This window comes from Mobula birostris, chromosome 10 (genome assembly GCF_030028105.1).
Source record: "Mobula birostris isolate sMobBir1 chromosome 10, sMobBir1.hap1, whole genome shotgun sequence".
Lineage (NCBI taxonomy): Eukaryota > Metazoa > Chordata > Chondrichthyes > Myliobatiformes > Myliobatidae > Mobula > Mobula birostris.
The window spans coordinates 64,331,702-64,348,616 of NC_092379.1; the positions used below are offsets into that span (position 1 = coordinate 64,331,702).

Below are 16,915 nucleotides of genomic sequence, written 5' to 3' on the forward strand. Positions count from 1 at the left end.
TTATCAGCAAAGTTGATGAAACAAGGCAGTGGTTGTTGTCTACATGGACTTTAGTAAGGTATTCGGCAAAGTTCCGCATGGGACGTTGATCAAGAAGGTTCAGTTGCTCGGTAATCAGGATGAGGTTGTAACTTGGATTAAACAATGGACAGCAAGGATAACTATCAAAGCTTGCAGTGGATCTGGACCAGCTGGAAAACTGGGCTGAGAAATGGCAGGTGGAATTTAATACATACAAGTGTGAGGTGTTGAACTTTGGTAGGACCAACCAAGGTAGGTCTTACACGGTGAATGGTAGGACACTAAGGAGTGTGGTAGAACAAAGGGATATGGGAAAACAGGTCCATTCATTGAAAGTGGTGTCACAGGTAGATAAGGTCATAAAAAGAGTTTTTGGTACATTGGCCTTCATAAATCAAACTATTAAGTACAGGTGGTGAGAAGTTATGTTGAAGTTGTATAAGAGGATGGTGAGGCCTAATTTTGGAATACTGTGTGCAGTTTTGTTCACCTACCCCCAAGAAAGATATAAATGAGGTTGAAAGAGTACAGAGAAAATTTACAAGGATTTTGCTGAGTCTGGAAGAACTGAGCTACAAGGGAAGATTGAATAGGTTAGGACTTTATTCCTTGGAATGGAGAAGATTGAGAGGAGAGTTGATAGAGGTATGCAAGATGATGAGTGCTATTGATAGGGTAAATGCAAGCATACTTTTTCCACTTAGATTGGGTGGGACTACAGCCAGAGGTCTTGCGTTAAGGTTGAAAGGTGAAAAGTTTAAGGAGAACATAAGGGAAAACATTTTCGCTCAGAGGTTTTAAGAGTGTGTAATGAGTTGCCAGCACAAGTGGTGTATGCAAGCTCGATTTCAAAGTTTAAGAGAAGTTTGGATAGGTACACGGATGATAAGGGTATGGAGGACTATGGTCACAGTGCAAGTCAATGGGAGTAGGCAGTTTAAATGGTTTGGCACAGACTAGATGGGCTGAAGGGCCTGTTTCTGTACTGTATTTTTCAATGACTCTATGACTAAAAGTAAACTTTTCTGGTAGCTTACCAGTTAGTTTGATGCTATTACAGCTCAATTCTGGTGCCACTCTATAAGGAGTCTCTGTACGTCCTCCCTGTGGGAATACATGGGTTTTCCTTGGGTGCTTCGCTTTCTTCTCACAGTCCAAGGATGTACTGGGTAGGTTATCTGTTCATTGTAAATTATCCCGTGATTAAGTTACGGTTAAGTGGGTTTGTGGTGTCGCTGGGAAGGTGTGGCTTGAAGGGGTTGAAAGGGCCAGCTCCATGCTGCATTGCTGAATAAATAAATAAATAAAGTTGAAGCCAGGAGCTGAAAAGTTAACCTGTCTAATCTGAACTGGAAATCATTCAAACTCACAGGTTAAAACCACAGGCTGTATATAGTAATAACAGTTCCTGGGAATGAAATAAGGTCAATCCTCCAAAGCTACAGTATGTTTTTCAATTTCAAAATGATAACAGAAGATTTGACTTTCATTAACTCTACCTTAATGTTTAAAAAGATTTTGCAAAATGTCAAAACAAGTGACTGTTAAATTTTAAAGGATGAATATACAAGGCAAGGGCAGTGATCGGCTGAATGATGTAATCTTTTGAGAAGGTGGGGGAAATGCCAAGTGATATATCTCAAAGATTGGCATTGGACTGTTATTGTTTCCATTGATCGTTTATGACTTCAATTAAGGAGGATAAACCAGACCATATTTTCAGATCTCTTGAGATTGGGGAGATATTGGAATGTGAAGAGGTGATCAGGAATCTATAAAATATGAAAAAAAACTTGAAATTATTTGACCCCTTTCACATTGTATTCTTAAAATGTCTTAATCTGTACTATAGTCTAATAAAATATTGTTGGTGACTAGATTAATGATGAAAGAAATTAAATATGGGTTGCACAAAGGCATAAAAAGCTGCCAGATTACTCTGTGGAAAAAAAATAGTTTTGTCTTGGACTTAACTTAATCTTTCCTTCTGTTATGTTATACAATTAGTTAGACTAGTTTAAACATAAAGCAATTATATTTCAGCTTCGTTTGGTGCAATTGTCAGTTACTCAGACAAAGGATTAGGTTATTCAAATGCAGAACCTCCGGGATTTGTTTTTAAATGTATGATCACCAGTTTATATTTAAATGAAATGCATTTGGCCTTGAACGTTTTTGGAAGCATTTATGAGCTTGTTTTTGTCAGACTATTATTATCTTAATGAAAGGATCCATCAGGTAAGAAAATGGATACCGACAGCAAAATAATTAAGTTGTATCTTCGAGTATCAGCTCTGCTGAAAGCTGCTATTCCAAATTAAATGGAGATTTGACTAAGCACAGTTGAATGAAAACACCTTCTCTTGCTTCTCCCACCTGATTATCCTTCTTGTATTTCTGAAAATATTCCGGTCAAGTGAAAATCTTGTGTTGTGTTGTATCATTAAATCAATGCTGCACAGAGTAGATATACAATTAGGGACGAGATGCAGTCACACATTGAAGGAAAACCTTTGACAAAATCCTTTGCAGAAGGCCGGTCCAAAAAGTTAGAGTTCATGAGATCCATTGCAAGTTAATAGATTGGATCAAAGATCGACTCTGTAATAGCAGGCAAAAGCTGCTGGTGGAGTGTCTTGGTGAACTGAAAACCTGTGACCAGCAGTGTACACAGGGACTGGCAACTCTTCATCTTTGTTAATTACGTTGATGAACTGGATACAAATGTAGGAAACATAATTGGTTTTCAAATGACAAAAATTGATGGAAAAGATAATAATAAAGTACAGAATGATATTGGTAAAATGGACCTAGTAATGGCAAATGAAATTTAATCCAGTGAAGCATGAGGTGATGCACTCTGGTAGGCCCAAAAAGGAAAGGAATGGTAGGGCCCTAAGAAATATTGAGGAATAGAGCGAACTTGGTGTGCAAGCCCAAGGATCCCTGAATGTGGAAGCACAGGAAGGTAAGGTGATTCAGAAGGCACATTTTAAACTTGCCTAGATTGGCCAGTACATAGAATATAAAAACAGGGAGGTAACAATACAAATTTACTACAGCTCTGGCCTAACTAATGTATTGCATGTGCATAGTTCTGGTCACTACATCATAGAAAATGAAAGCACTGGACAGGATGCAATGGAGATTCACGAAGGATGGAGCATCTCTGTTAGGAAGAGATCAGATGGGCTGTGTTTATTTCCTTTGAAGAGAAGGCTAGGGGAGTGACCTGATAGAGGCACATAAAGTTTTGAGGGGCATAGAAAGGGAAAAATTCCTATTATCTACCCAATGTCGGAAACTGGAGAGCATAAGTCTCCAGCAGGGGTGGCCAACCTGGGGTCCATGGACCCCTTGGTTAATGGTAGGGGTCCATGGCATAAAAAAAAGGTTGGGTAAAGAGTAAAAAGAAAGTCAAAGGGAATCTGAGGAAGAACTTTTTTTTACCCAGAAAGCAACGAGGATCTGGAATCCCGAATGATGGAGGAAGTACTCTATGTTTAGAAATGTAGACAAACATTTTTAATCACTAAGACATAAAAGAGTACAGATCAAATGAAGGTAAAAGAGATTATTAGAGATAGGTATAGGTACTTGATGGCCAGCATGTATGTGACGGGCTGAAGGGCCTGTTTGTGTATGACATGGACTCTAAATTCCTTCAGACGGAGAGAAGCATCAGTGAAGCCATGCCTTAAAACGTGTAGTAAAAGATCAAATTTTTTTTTTGCTCATCTTAATTGCACCTTTTGGATTAATCTAAAAATCTAGGTAAGTAGACAGATTCTGAAAGTTTACCCCATTTATCAAGAACCTAACTACCTTCACTGAAAAGTATTCAATGACTCTGCTTCCATCATCCTTTAAGGTTGAAGTTCCAAATTCTCTAAATCTTTTGAGAGAAAAGAAATTCAAAATTTCAGTATTAAATGGGTGCCCTCAAATAATGACTCTGAGTTCTAGATTGTCCCATGAGGAAACATTCTCTCCACATTCACCTGTTAAGACCGCTAAGAATCTTGTATGCTTCAAGCAAATTGCCTCTCACACTTCTAAACTTTCTTTGTTTTGTCACAGTGGTAGTTCTATTGCCTTTCATTCAAAGTACCAAATCTCATCCTAGGTATCCACATCTTCAATAGATTTCAAGTGATTTTGTACTTGGAATCTCACACAATTACTGAAAATAACCAGAGCTCCAGAGACTTCATTGCTTAATCCAAATCATTTCAAAATGCAATCAGCCCTTGGGAAACATGAGTGCTCTTCAGGTTGTGTCTAGAATTCAGCCTAGTGGAGGCTGTGGTCTGGAACCTGAGGAAAAAAAATCTGAAGGAATGTGTTAGTAGAAATACCACTTTAGAGATTAGATATGAAACCCAGGCCATCTATTCTCTGAAGTGGGTCCCTACGGGTCACTGGTATATCTTGAAGAAAAGCAATGGATTTCTCTCTCTGCAGAAGCCAACATCTATTCCATAGTCTATAGCACTAGAACATCCAGTTGGTAATTCTGGATCTATTTGTTCTGTAAATTAACAACATTGTTTACTCTACTACAATTGGGCTGTACAACATATCTAAACTACTTCATTGTTTTTAAATTGCTTTGGAAAGACGTGAAAGCCATTATATAAATGCCAGCCCTTTTAAAATATCCTGTAGCTTTAAAGCCTTTTTATTGCCATAATGATGCTCCGTAAACACAATGTGTTGGTAACCAGGTGCAATATAATAGGAGAAGAAACCCGTAACCATTTAGATTCGAGGCCGTGGTAAGGAAAAGGAATTATTCCTAGGAGGGAGCAGAAAATGGCCATCATGTTCTGCTCCTTAATTTGCCTGTCCAAGAGGAAATTACTTTCAACTTATTAAGGTTGTGAAGATTTCTATGATATTTTATTTAAAAATCGGCAGAAGTAAAGACAACAGAGTAATGGAGAAACACAAAAATGTTGGAGGAACACCACAGGTCAGGCATCCATAGAGGGAAACGAACAGTCGATGTTTCAAGTTGAGACAGCTCAAGACGGGAAAGAAAGAGGACAGAAGCCAGAATAAATGGGGGGGGGGGAGGAGAAGGGAGAAGCGCGAGCTTATGGGTGATAGGTGAGAGGGGAAATGGGTGGATAATGGGTGGGGAAGAAGTGAGAATGATGTGAAAAGGTGGGAGGTTATTGGTGATAGGTGGAAGAGGCAAAGGGCTGAAAAAAGACAGTGGACTGTGGAATAAAAGAAAGGAGGTGAGAAACCAGAGGAAGTTAGAGTGATGGGCATGTTGTCAGGGAAAGGAGAGGGGAAAGGGAAAGGGCAATTGGGCCAGAGTGATAAGGGAAAACAAAAGGGGGTGGAACAGAGGTGAGTAGTTACTGGAAATTGGAGAAATTGATGTTGATGTCGTCATCAGATTAGATGTGTCCATCTAATCTGTGTCTAGCTTCAACTTGGCAGTAGAAGAGGTCATGGACAAACATGTCAGTGTGGGAATGGGAGGAGGATTTAAAGTAGCTGGCCACCAGGAAACTGAATTCAAACCAAAGGTGTAGCCATGGGCTCTCGCATAGGTTCCTGCTATGCCTGCCTGTTTGTCAGCTATGTGGAACAGACCATGTCCCAAACCTACACTGATATCACTCTCCACTTCTTCCCATGCTACGTTGACGACTGCATTGGTGCTGCTTCCTGCACTATGTTAAACTCATTGAATTCATCAACTTTGCCTCCAACTTCTACCCTGTCCTCAAAGTTATCTGGTCCACTTCCAAAACCTCCCTCCCCTTTCTCGATCTCACTGTCTCTATCTTCGGAGACAGTCTATCTACTGATATCTTTTATAAACCCAATGATTCTCACAGCTACCTGGACCATACCTCTTCCCACCCTGTCACTTGTAAAAATGCTATCCCCTTCTCTCAGTTCCTCCATCTCCACAGCACCTGCTCTCAGGATGAGGCTTATCATTCCAGAACTAAGGAGATACCCTCCTCCTTCAAAGAAAGGGGCTTCCCTTCTTTCATCATCAACGCTGCCCTCAACCGTATCTCTTCCATTTCGCACAAGTCTGCCATCACCACATTCTCCTGCCACCCTACCAAGGATAGGGTTCCTCTTATCCTCACCTACTACTCTATTAGACTCCACATCCACCACATAATTCTCCATAACTTCTGCCATCTCCAACAGGATCCCACCACCAAGTGCATCTTTCCGCCCCCTCGCCCCAATTTTCTGCTTTCCACAGCGATCGCTCCCTACATAACTCCCTTGTCCGTTCATCCCTCCCCACTGATCTCCCTCCTGGTACTTACCCTTGCAAGTGGAACAAGTGCGGCACCTGCCCTTACCCCTTCTCTCTCACTACCGTTCAGGACCACAAACAGTCCTTCAAGGTGAGGCGACACTTTATTTGAGTCTGTTGGGACATCTACTGTATTCAGTGCTTCCGGTGTGGCCTTTTCTATATCGGTGAGGCCTCTTGTATATCGGTGAGATCCGTTGTAGAGGGTGGTAAATCTGTGGGATTTGTTGCCACAAGTGGCTGTGGAGGCCAAGTCATTGGGTGTGTTTAAGGCAGAGATAGATAGGTTCTTGATTAGCCAGGGCATCAAAGGGTATGAGGTGAAAGCAGGGGAGTGGGGATGACTGGATGAAGTGGATCAGCCCATGATTGAATAGTGGAGCAAACTCGATGGGCCAAATGTCCTACTTCTGCTCCTAAATCTTATGGTCTTATGGTCCAAGATGCTTTAAGAGAACTAACCTTGCAGATTGGCAGAGTTCAGGGGAGCAGGAGTACACGCTGAGGGATACACTGAAACTTGGTGCAGCCAGTGTTCAGGCTCTGTGAGGAAGAACTGCTGTCTTAAGTCCTTCCACTACTGCGTAAGGTGGGGCTGAGTTGAGAGGGAATCCTTTCAAACACTGAAACTTTCAATTTGAAAGGCTTCATCACCCAAGGTGCCACATAAGTGGTTATGGTACATGATTCTTTTTTAAAAGTCTACACAACTAACTGTAATGATCATGACTGTAAAAGTTTGGGGACTTTCCTCCTTTGTATATATTTGTATAAGGCGCAGAATTATCTGCAGCTTAATGTGAAAAAGACTAAGGAGCTGGTGGTAGACCTGAGGAGAGCTAAGGCACCGGTGACCCCTGTTTCCATCCAGGGGGTCAGTGTGGACACGGTGGAGGATTACAAATACCTGGGGATACGAATTGACAATAAACTGGACTGGTCAAAGAACACTGAGGCAGTCTACAAGAAGGGTCAGAGCCGTCACTATTTCCTGAGACTGAGGTCCTTTAACATCTGTCGGATGATGCTGAGGATGTTCTATAAGTCTGTGGTGGCCAGTGCTATCATGTTTGCTGTTGTGTGCTGGGGCAGCAGGCTGAGGGTAGCAGACACCAACAGAATCAACAAACTCATTCGTAAGGCCAGTGACATTGTGGGGATGGAACTGGACTCTCTGACAGTGGTGTCTGAAAAGAGGATGCTGTCCAAGTTGCATGCCATCTTGGACAATGTCTCTCATCCACCTCATAATGTACTGGTTGGGCACAGGAGTACATTCAGCCAGAGACTCATTCCACCGAGATGCAACACAGAGCATCATAGGAAGTCATTCCTGCCGGTGGCCATCAAACTTTACAACTCCTCCCTTGGAGGGCCAATAGGTTGGTCCTGGACTTATTTCCTGGCATAATTTACATATCATTATTTAATTATTTATGGTTTTATTACTATTTAATTATTTATGATGCAACTGTAACGAAAATCAATTCTTCCCTGCCCCCCCCCCCGCTCAATAAAGTATGACTATGACTATATGACTAAAAACGTATAAGAAAAACCTCACCTGCCAGTTCCTCCTGAGGGATGCACTGAAGCTTGGTGCTGCAAGCGCAAAGGCTCTATGGAGAAGAACCATAAACTACAGCTACCCGCATAGGTCACTGAGGGTATGGGACTGTTGGGGAAGACACTCAAACAATGGAGTGTTTCACCTCAGGATCATATAAGAAGCAATATTACTACACGTAAAAAAGTTTAAAAACGTTTACCATTTGCAACACATCAAAGTTGCTGGTGAACGCAGCAGGCCAGGCAGCATCTCCAGGAAGAGTTGACGTTTCTGGCCGAGACCCTTCGTACCATTTGTACCACTTGCCTTTATTGGCCATCCCTCATCGTGAGGAGAACGGCGTAACACTGTTTTTAAACACTCTTTCAAAAGCACGTATTTGATGCTCACCTCCCCCACACACCCCAAAGGTACCACCTTTTCAAATCGCTGTAGTGCCTGAGGTGAAAGTTCTTCCATCAGCCTTTTTCCACGAGGTAACATAAGTAAAATACCAGTTAAGTTCAAATACCACCGTGGCAGCTGGGGAAATTAAATTCCATTAACTAAGTACATCTGGAATATAATACTAGTCTATTGTAAAAACTTACCTGGCTCAGCAACATGTCTTACAAAGCAAATAAATTTCAACCTGAGTTAGTCCAGGTAACTGCACTGCGGGCGAGAGCGCCGCCTTCTGATGGACAGCCGGCCTGACCAGTCACTCAAGGGAGCCTTGAGAATTCTGTAAACCAATTGGTGCAAGGGGAGAGAGACCGTCGAATGAGCGTGTCCATGAGGCGGGAGGCCGAGGCCGCGGGGCGGGGCGGGGCGGGGCGGGGCGGGGAGGGAGTGCGGTCGTCGCCCTTCAGAGCGGTAGCGCGGATCCGCGGGCGGTAGAGCAGCTGGGAGGAAAAGTTCTGTCAAGTTGTGAGTACCTGGGCTGTTGCTCCCGATCCCAGTGTAAGGGTGCCAGACGGCAGTCCCCCGAGGAGGGTGGCCGAGGACGGGGTCGTTCCCGCTCCGACCCAGGGCGGGGGATGGAGGGACCCCTGGAGGGCGAGCGCGGCAAGTAGATAAGAACGGACATTGGGTTGATGTACTACTCGCTTTCTCTATTCCCCCTCACCCTACTCATTGCCGCTGACTGGTGGGAAAAGGGCCAAATCCTCTTTGGAAGTGCCGTGGAGCTGCTCTGAGTTTGGTTACTCCCAAGAGTCAGGGCTTTTATCACTCCCAGACAATTGAGGGCGAGTAAGAGCATGCACGGCGCCTGTTAGTATTTTTTTCCCGTCTCCGACTGGCCAGTGTGTTTACTTAGCAAACAGAGGAACAGTTTCAACTTTTGTACACACCAAGTTTTTTAAAAAAATGCTAGGCGTTCGGCAATAACTAAGTCACGAATCCTCGCTCAGTCTTGGATTTCGTTCCCTAACATGAAGAAAGTTGCACGTTTTAATTTTTTTTATTTCAACGTTTCTTAATTTGAAGGCGGTGCCGCCAGCACCTTGAATTAAGATTGGTTTGTTTTCTTTCTGCAACCAATATAATCGTCGGCTATTTAAATATCCTGTGAGCTAAGCTCATAATTACAAGGGAAATGGTTGAGATTCCTTTGCAGCTCGTTCTGTTCTGAACAAAACCAGTTCAAACCCATTAGTCATAGTTGAGGGTGAGCTGAGGGTTTATTCTGCTGTTCATTATCGGTGGGCATGAACTGCTTTAGTGTTTTGTATGGAATTTAAGCAGTCCTCGCCAGGGAAAGAAATGTTAGGTACTTGTTTTGGGAAAAAGATGAAAGCAGGTGATATTTTAAAAAGTTTTTGAAGTGTATGGACTATATAATTGACTTATTTCAATTCTCGGGAAGGTGAGTTAAAGGGCTCTGTGAATTATAAAAGACAGTAAGACCTTGCTGTCCCATAGCCTCCTTTGTTTTGCAAACTATTACTGTGTCCATTGTCGTCAGATGTTTTGTAGCAGGCTATCTATGCCAGTTGAGCCAAAACCCAGTGAATCGACGAGGAGAATGCAGATTACAGCTAGAAGTGTCTTCAGGAACAATGCTTGTTGCAACAGGACCCAGTCTGCAAAGTGATGCATGTTGTAACTGAATTCCATGTATCCCGAGGAAAATGTTGGTTACCTTGCTGGATGCACCCACAGGGAGGGCATACTGTATAAACTGGCAAAGTTCTGTACCATTGATCCAGAGATATAAGTTCAAATTTAATTTCAGTGTGTTGGATTTATGTGAAGCTTCCCTGGTTTACTAATACTTTTCAGGAAACAAAGTCTGCCATCCTTGACTGGTGTGACCTTGTATGATTCCAGGTCACCCGTATGGTTGACACTTAACTGCCTCCTCAGTTGAGGATGGGTGTTTTGAGTAATGTCCTCAAGTCATGGAATAATAAATTTGAAAGAATACACAGACATAGATCTTGATCAAGCCATGGGGAATATGGAATTGCTTTGAAAGATAAAGATTAGCTTTATTTACATGCATTGTTTTGAAAGAATTGTTTGCATCAAATTAAGTCAGTGAGGATTGTGCTCGTCTGCCCACAATTGTCAGCATGCTTCCAGCACTAACACTATCCACAAGTCGTTAACCCTAACTGTACAGCTTTGAAATGTGTGAGGAAACTGAATCCCCAGAGGAAGCGCATGTGGTTACAGGGAGAACGTAAAAACTCCTTGCAGACAGCAGCTGCCTGTCTGTTGTGAAGTCATGACATTTAACAGAACACAGTATGAACTAAAATCAGATCATCCATAACATGTTCTGTAGAAAATGTGCCCAGATCCAGTTAATAAATCTGCTCGTCCACCACCCCAAAAATTCCTTAAGTGAATCAAATAGTTAGAAATACCTGACAAATGAGGGAGCACCTGTGGAGAGGGAGACAGTTAACATATCGGGTCAATGACTGCAAGGTTAAATTCTTGAGATACTGCTTAATCTGCCGAGTAACATCAGGATGTTCAGTTTTTATTTTAGATTTCCAGCAACTCCTGTTCTTCTTTGATTTAAAAAAAAAGCCCATCTTTTGTGAGCTGCACCCTTTAAAAGTGCAGATAATATTTTAATGTTGACACAGTTTCCAGATGTTAAACTGGAGGAATTGCAGCTCAATCAAGCCTCAGCATTGCACAGTCTTTCCAACCACACAAAGTTGGCCATAAAAGCTGTTAAGAATGCCAAGGCTGTGAAGTGCTGGAGTTGATAGAAACATAGAAAATAGGTGCAGGAGTAGGCCATTCGGCCCTTCGAGCCTGCATCGCCATTTATTATGATCATGGCTGATCGTCCAACTCAGAACCCCGCCCCAGCCTTCCCTCCATACCCCCTGACCCCCGTAGCCACAAGGGCCATATCTAACTCCCTCTTAAATATAGCCAATGTACTGGCCTCAACTGTTTCCTGTGGCAGAGAATTCCACAGATTCACCACTCTCTGTGTGAAGAAGTTTTTCCTAATCTCGGTCCTAATTGGCTTCCCCTCTATCCTCAAACTGTGGCCCCTCGTTCTGGACTTCCCCAACATCGGGAACAATCTTCCTGCATCTAGCCTGTCCAATCCCTTTAGGATCTTATACGTTCCAATCAGATCCCCCCTCAATCTTCTAAATTCCAACGAGTACAAGCCCAGTTCATCCAGTCTTTCTTCATATGAAAGTCCTGCCATCCCAGGAATCAATCTGGTGAACCTTCTTTGTAGTCCCTCTATGGCAAGGATGTCTTTCCTCAGATTAGGGGACCAAAACTGCACACGATACTCCAGATGTGGTCTCACCAAGGCCTTGTACAACTGCAGTAGTACCTCCCTGCTCCTGTACTCGAACCCTCTCGCTATAAATGCCAGCATACCATTCGCCTTTTTCACCGCCTGCTGTACCTGCATGCCCACTTTCAATGACTGGTGTATAATGACACCCAGGTCTCGTTGCACCTCCCCTTTTCCCAATCGGCCACCATTCAGATAATAATCTGTTTTCCTGATTTTGCCACCAAAGTGGATAACTTCACATTTATCCACATTAAATTGCATCTGCCATGAATTTGCCCACTCACCCAACCTATCCAAGTCACCCTGCATCCTCTTAGCATCCTCCTCACAGCTAACACTGCCACCCAGCTTCGTGTCATCCGCAAACTTGGAGATGCTGCATTTAATTCCCTCATCCAAGTCATTAATATATATTGTAAACAACTGAGGTCCCAGCACTGAGCCTTGCGGTACCCCACTAGTCACCGCCTGCCATTCTGAAAAGGTCCCGTTTATTCCCACTCTTTGCTTCCTGTCTGCTAACCAACTCTCCACCTACACCAATACCTTACCCGCAATACCGTGTGCTTTAAGTTTGCACACTAATCTCCTGTGTGAGACCTTGTCAAAAGCCTTCTGAAAATCCAAATATACCACATCCACTGGTTCTCCCCTGTCCACTCTACTAGTTACATCCTCAAAAAATTCTATGAGATTCATCAGACATGATTTTCCTTTCACAAATCCATGCTGACTTTGTCCGATCATTTCACCGCTTTCCAAATGTGCTGTTATCACATCCTTGATAACTGACTCCAGCAGTTTCCCCACCACCGACGTTAGGCTAACCGGTCTATAATTCCCCGGCTTCTCTCTCCCTCCTTTTTTAAAAAGTGGAGTTACATTAGCCACCCTCCAATCCTCAGGAACTAGTCCAGAATCTAACGAGTTTTGAAAAATTATCACTAATGCATCCACTATTTCTTGGGCTACTTCCTTAAGCACTCTGGGATGCAGACCATCTGGCCCTGGGGATTTATCTGCCTTCAATCCCTTCAATTTACCTAACACCACTTCCCTACTAACATGTATTTCGCTCAGTTCCTCCATCTCACTGGACCCTCTGTCCCCTACTATTTCTGGAAGATTATTTATGTCCTCCTTAGTGAAGACAGAACCAAAGTAATTATTCAATTGGTCTGCCATGTCCTTGCTCCCCATAATCAATTCACCTGTTTCTGTCTGCAGGGGACCTACATTTGTCTTTACCAGTCTTTTTCTTTTCACATATCTATAAAAGCTTTTACAGTCCGTTTTTATGTTTCCTGCCAGATTTCTCTCATAATCTTTTTTCTCCTTCCTAATTAAGCCCTTTGTCCTCCTCTGCTGAACTCTCAATTTCTCCCAGTCCTCAGGTGATCCACTTTCTCTGGCTAATTTGTATGCTGCTTCTTTGGAATTGATACTATCCCTAATTTCTCTTGTCAGCCACGGGTGCACTACCTTCCTTGATTTATTCTTTTGCCAAACTGGGATGAACAATTGTAGTTCATCCAGCAACCTTTAAATGCTTGCCATTGCATATCCACCGTCAATCCTTTAAGTGTCATTTGCCAGTCTATCTTAGCTAATTCACGTCTCATACCTTCAAAGTTACCCTTCTTTAAGTTAAGAACCTTTGTTTCTGAATTAACTATGTCACTCTCCATCTTAATGAAGAATTCCACCATATTATGGTCACTCTTACCCAAGGGGCCTCTCACGACAAGATCGCTAATTAACCCTTCCTCATTGCTCAAAACCCAGTCCAGAATAGCCTGCTCTCCAGTTGGTTCCTCGACATGTTGGTTCAAAAAACCATCCCGCATACATTCCAAGAAATCCTCTTCCTCAGCACCTTTACCAATTTGGTTCACCCAATCTACATGTAGATTGAAGTCACCCATTATAACTGCTGTTCCTTTATTGCACACATTTCTAATTTCCTGTTTAATACCATCTCCGACCTCACTACTACTGTTAGGTGGCCTGTACACAACTCCCACCAGCGTCTTCTGCCCCTTAGTGTTACGCAGCTCTACCCATATCGATTCCACATCTTCCCAGCTTATGTCCTTCCTTTCTATTGCGTTAATCTCTTCTTTAACCAGCAACACCACCCCACCTCCCCTTCCTTCATGCCTATCCCTCCTGAATATTGAATATCCCTGAACGTTGAGCTCCCATCCCTGGTCACCCTGGAGCCATGTCTCTGTGATCCCAACTATATCATAATCATTAATAACAATCTGCACTTTCAATTCATCCACCTTATTACGAATGCTCCTTGCATTGACACACAAAGCCTTCAGGCGCTCTTTTACAACTCTCTTCGTCCTTTTACAATTATGCTGAAAAGTGGCCCTCTTTCATGCTTGCCCTGGATTTGTCGGCCTGCCACTTTTACTTTTCTCCTTACTACTTTTTGTTTCTACCCTCACTTTACACCCCTCTGTCTCTCTGCACTGGTTCCCATCCCCCTGTAGTGAACTAACCTCCTCACGCCTAGCCTCTTTAATTTGATTCCCACCCCCCAACCATTCTAGTTTAAAGTCACCTCAGTAGCCCCAGCTAATCTCCCTGCCAGGATATTGGTCCCCCTGGGATTCAGGTGTAACCCGTCCTTTTTGTGCAGGTCACGCCTGCGCCAAAAGAGGTCCCAATGATCCAAAAACTTGAATCCCTGCCCCCTGCTCCAATCCCTCAGCCACGCATTTATCCTCCACCTCATCGCATTCCTGCTCTCACTGTCGCGTGGCACAGGCAGTAATCCTGAGATTACTACCTTTGCGGCCCTTTTTCTCAACTCCCTTCCTAGCTCCCTATATTCTCCTTTCAGGACCTCATCCCTCTTCCTACCTATGTCATTGGTACCTATATGTACCACGACCTCTGGCTCCTCACCCTCCCACTTCAGGATATCTTGGACACGATCAGAAATATCCCGGACCCTGGCACCAGGGAGGCAAACTACCATCCGGGTCTCTGGACTGCGTCCACAGAATCGCCTATCTGACCCCCTTACTATCGAGTCCCCTATCACAACTGCCCTCCTCTTCCTTGCCCTACCCTTCTGAGCTACAGGGCCAGACTCTGTGCCGGAGGCACGGCCACTGTCGCTTCCCCCGGGTAAGCCGTCCCCCCCAACAGTACTCAAACAGGAGTACCTGTTGTTATGGGGCACAGCCACTGGGGTACTCCCTATTACCTGACCTTTCCCCTTCCCCCTCCTAACCGTGACCCACTTGTCTGCCTCCCGTGGCCCCGGTGTGACCACCTGCCTGCAACTCCTCTCTATCACCTCCTCACTCTCCCTGACCAGACGAAGGTCATCGAGCTGCAGCTCCAGTTCCGTAACGCGGTCCCTTAGGAGCTGCATCTCGATGCACTTGGCGCAGATGTAGATGTCCGGGAGGCTTGGAGACTCCAGGGCCTCCCACATCCGACACCGAGAACAGCAAACTGCCCTCATACTCATACTGCCCCTCTCTCAAATAACAACAGAAAATGACTGCCAAACCTCCCTCGCCTCTCCCTTTTCCGCCTAAGCCCGTTGAGTCGAAGCCCTTAAGTCTTCACTCTGCTCCCGGCTCACTCCGCAGCCCGCAAACTCCGCTGCCCGCTCTATGAGGCTCTGTTCCTTTTAAATCTGCCGCGCTGCACAGCCCGACGTCACACGCCTGCGCAGTCCCGCCTCTCAGAACGCCGTTGGAGAGAAAAAAAAATAACGAAAATCTCAAAAATGTCTTTCTAGGCACTCCCACTCAGACACTCAGACTCCTTCTTCGAATCAAACCCGAAGCAGGATGTCCGCCCTTTTAAATCTGCCGCGCTGCACTGCCCGACGTTTATTTTTATTTTTTTTTTATTCGGTCAATGCGAGCCCACTGAGCTGTCCCATCCAATACTAATTTTATTTAATCTGTTATTCCCACAATTCTACCACCTATCTATATTAGGGACAATTTACAGTAGCCAGTTAACCTACCAACCTACATGTCTTTGGATATAAAAGGAAACTGGACCATCAAGTTGGGGTGGGGGGGGGCATCTGTCATGAAATTTGTTGTTTTGGTCGTAGGCAACACTGGTCCGTTTTGAGAATAGTTCATTGAAACTGAGACATCTGCTCTGCTTGATAGCAGTCCTATGTGAACGTTGTAATGTTACACATAAAAAAAAATGTGAAGTTAAGGTGAAATGAATATTGCAATTTTTGTCAAACATGGGTAGAAAAACAGATCTGAAAATAATTCATAAAATACAATTCCATATGCACTATTACTGCTTAAAGGATTCGGGTTTATATTTGAAGTGCAGGCACAGTTACAGTGTAGGAAATTTCAGAATCCGGTTTAATATCACTTGCACACCTTGTGAAATTTGTTGTTTTGTGGCATCAGTACATTGCAGTACATATTAAATGTGAGTGATTGGTTATTCGCTGTATCCAATGATGACAGAGGACCTGTGTGGGAGAATTTTTAAACTGGAAAAGCCGTTGCACTGGGGTAGCTCCACTCTCTTGACCTCAGAAGTCCAGTTCGGGTGGTATGAGTAGTCGTTGCAAATGGGGTCCTTTCTGGTTGCAGTGGATGACCGTGAGATTTTTCTGTGCCTCATCATGCTCTTTGCTCTCTGCAAAGCATTGCAGAACTGCCTTCCTGGCCAGTGGGTCTCACCATTGACCTCATTTGCTCAGTCCACCAGAGTTGCCTTCGCATGCTAGGACAGACACGTCGCTATCTCACCAGGGTATGAGACCTGCTGACTACCTTCACCAGATTTACTCTCCCTGGCGAAGCGATGTACGGGGGATGTGGCTGCAATCGCATGCAAGCAGTTACTTGGAGCCTTATGCTTCATTAGATTAGATTAGATTAGATTCAACTTTATTGTCATTATGCCGAGTACAGATACAAAGCATTTAGCATCTGACCAGAAATGCAAGTAATAGTGTTACTTACAAAATAACTGCGAATAAAAGAAAGTGCTACAGCACACAAGTATAAAAGTACTGGGACAGTACAATATGGATGCAATACTGCTTAGCGCTGTGATGTGAGGTTTAGCAGGGTCATTGCCTCAGGGAAGAAGCTCTTCCTGTGCCTGCTGGTGCGGGAGCGGAGGCTCCTGTAGCGCCTACCGGATGGGTGGAGAGTAAAAAGTCCATGGTTAGGGTGAGATGCATCCCTGATAATGCTTTTCGCCCTGCCCAGGCAGCGTTTATGGT

At 43.9% G+C, this 16,915-nt stretch overlaps 1 protein-coding gene across 2 annotated transcripts in view; it reads left to right on the top strand.

Annotated features, from left to right (window-relative positions):
* Window positions 1-8,710: 8,710 nt before the first annotated feature.
* Window positions 8,711-16,915, top strand: part of LOC140204071 (plastin-3-like) — a 146,838-nt gene continuing 138,633 nt past the window's right edge. The window contains exon 1 of one of the 2 annotated variants that reach the window (XM_072270365.1): window positions 8,711-8,801. The gene's annotated coding sequence lies outside the window, so the exon portion shown is untranslated. The remainder of the gene's footprint in view (window positions 8,802-16,915) is intronic. The other variant, XM_072270366.1, reaches the window with a different exon arrangement.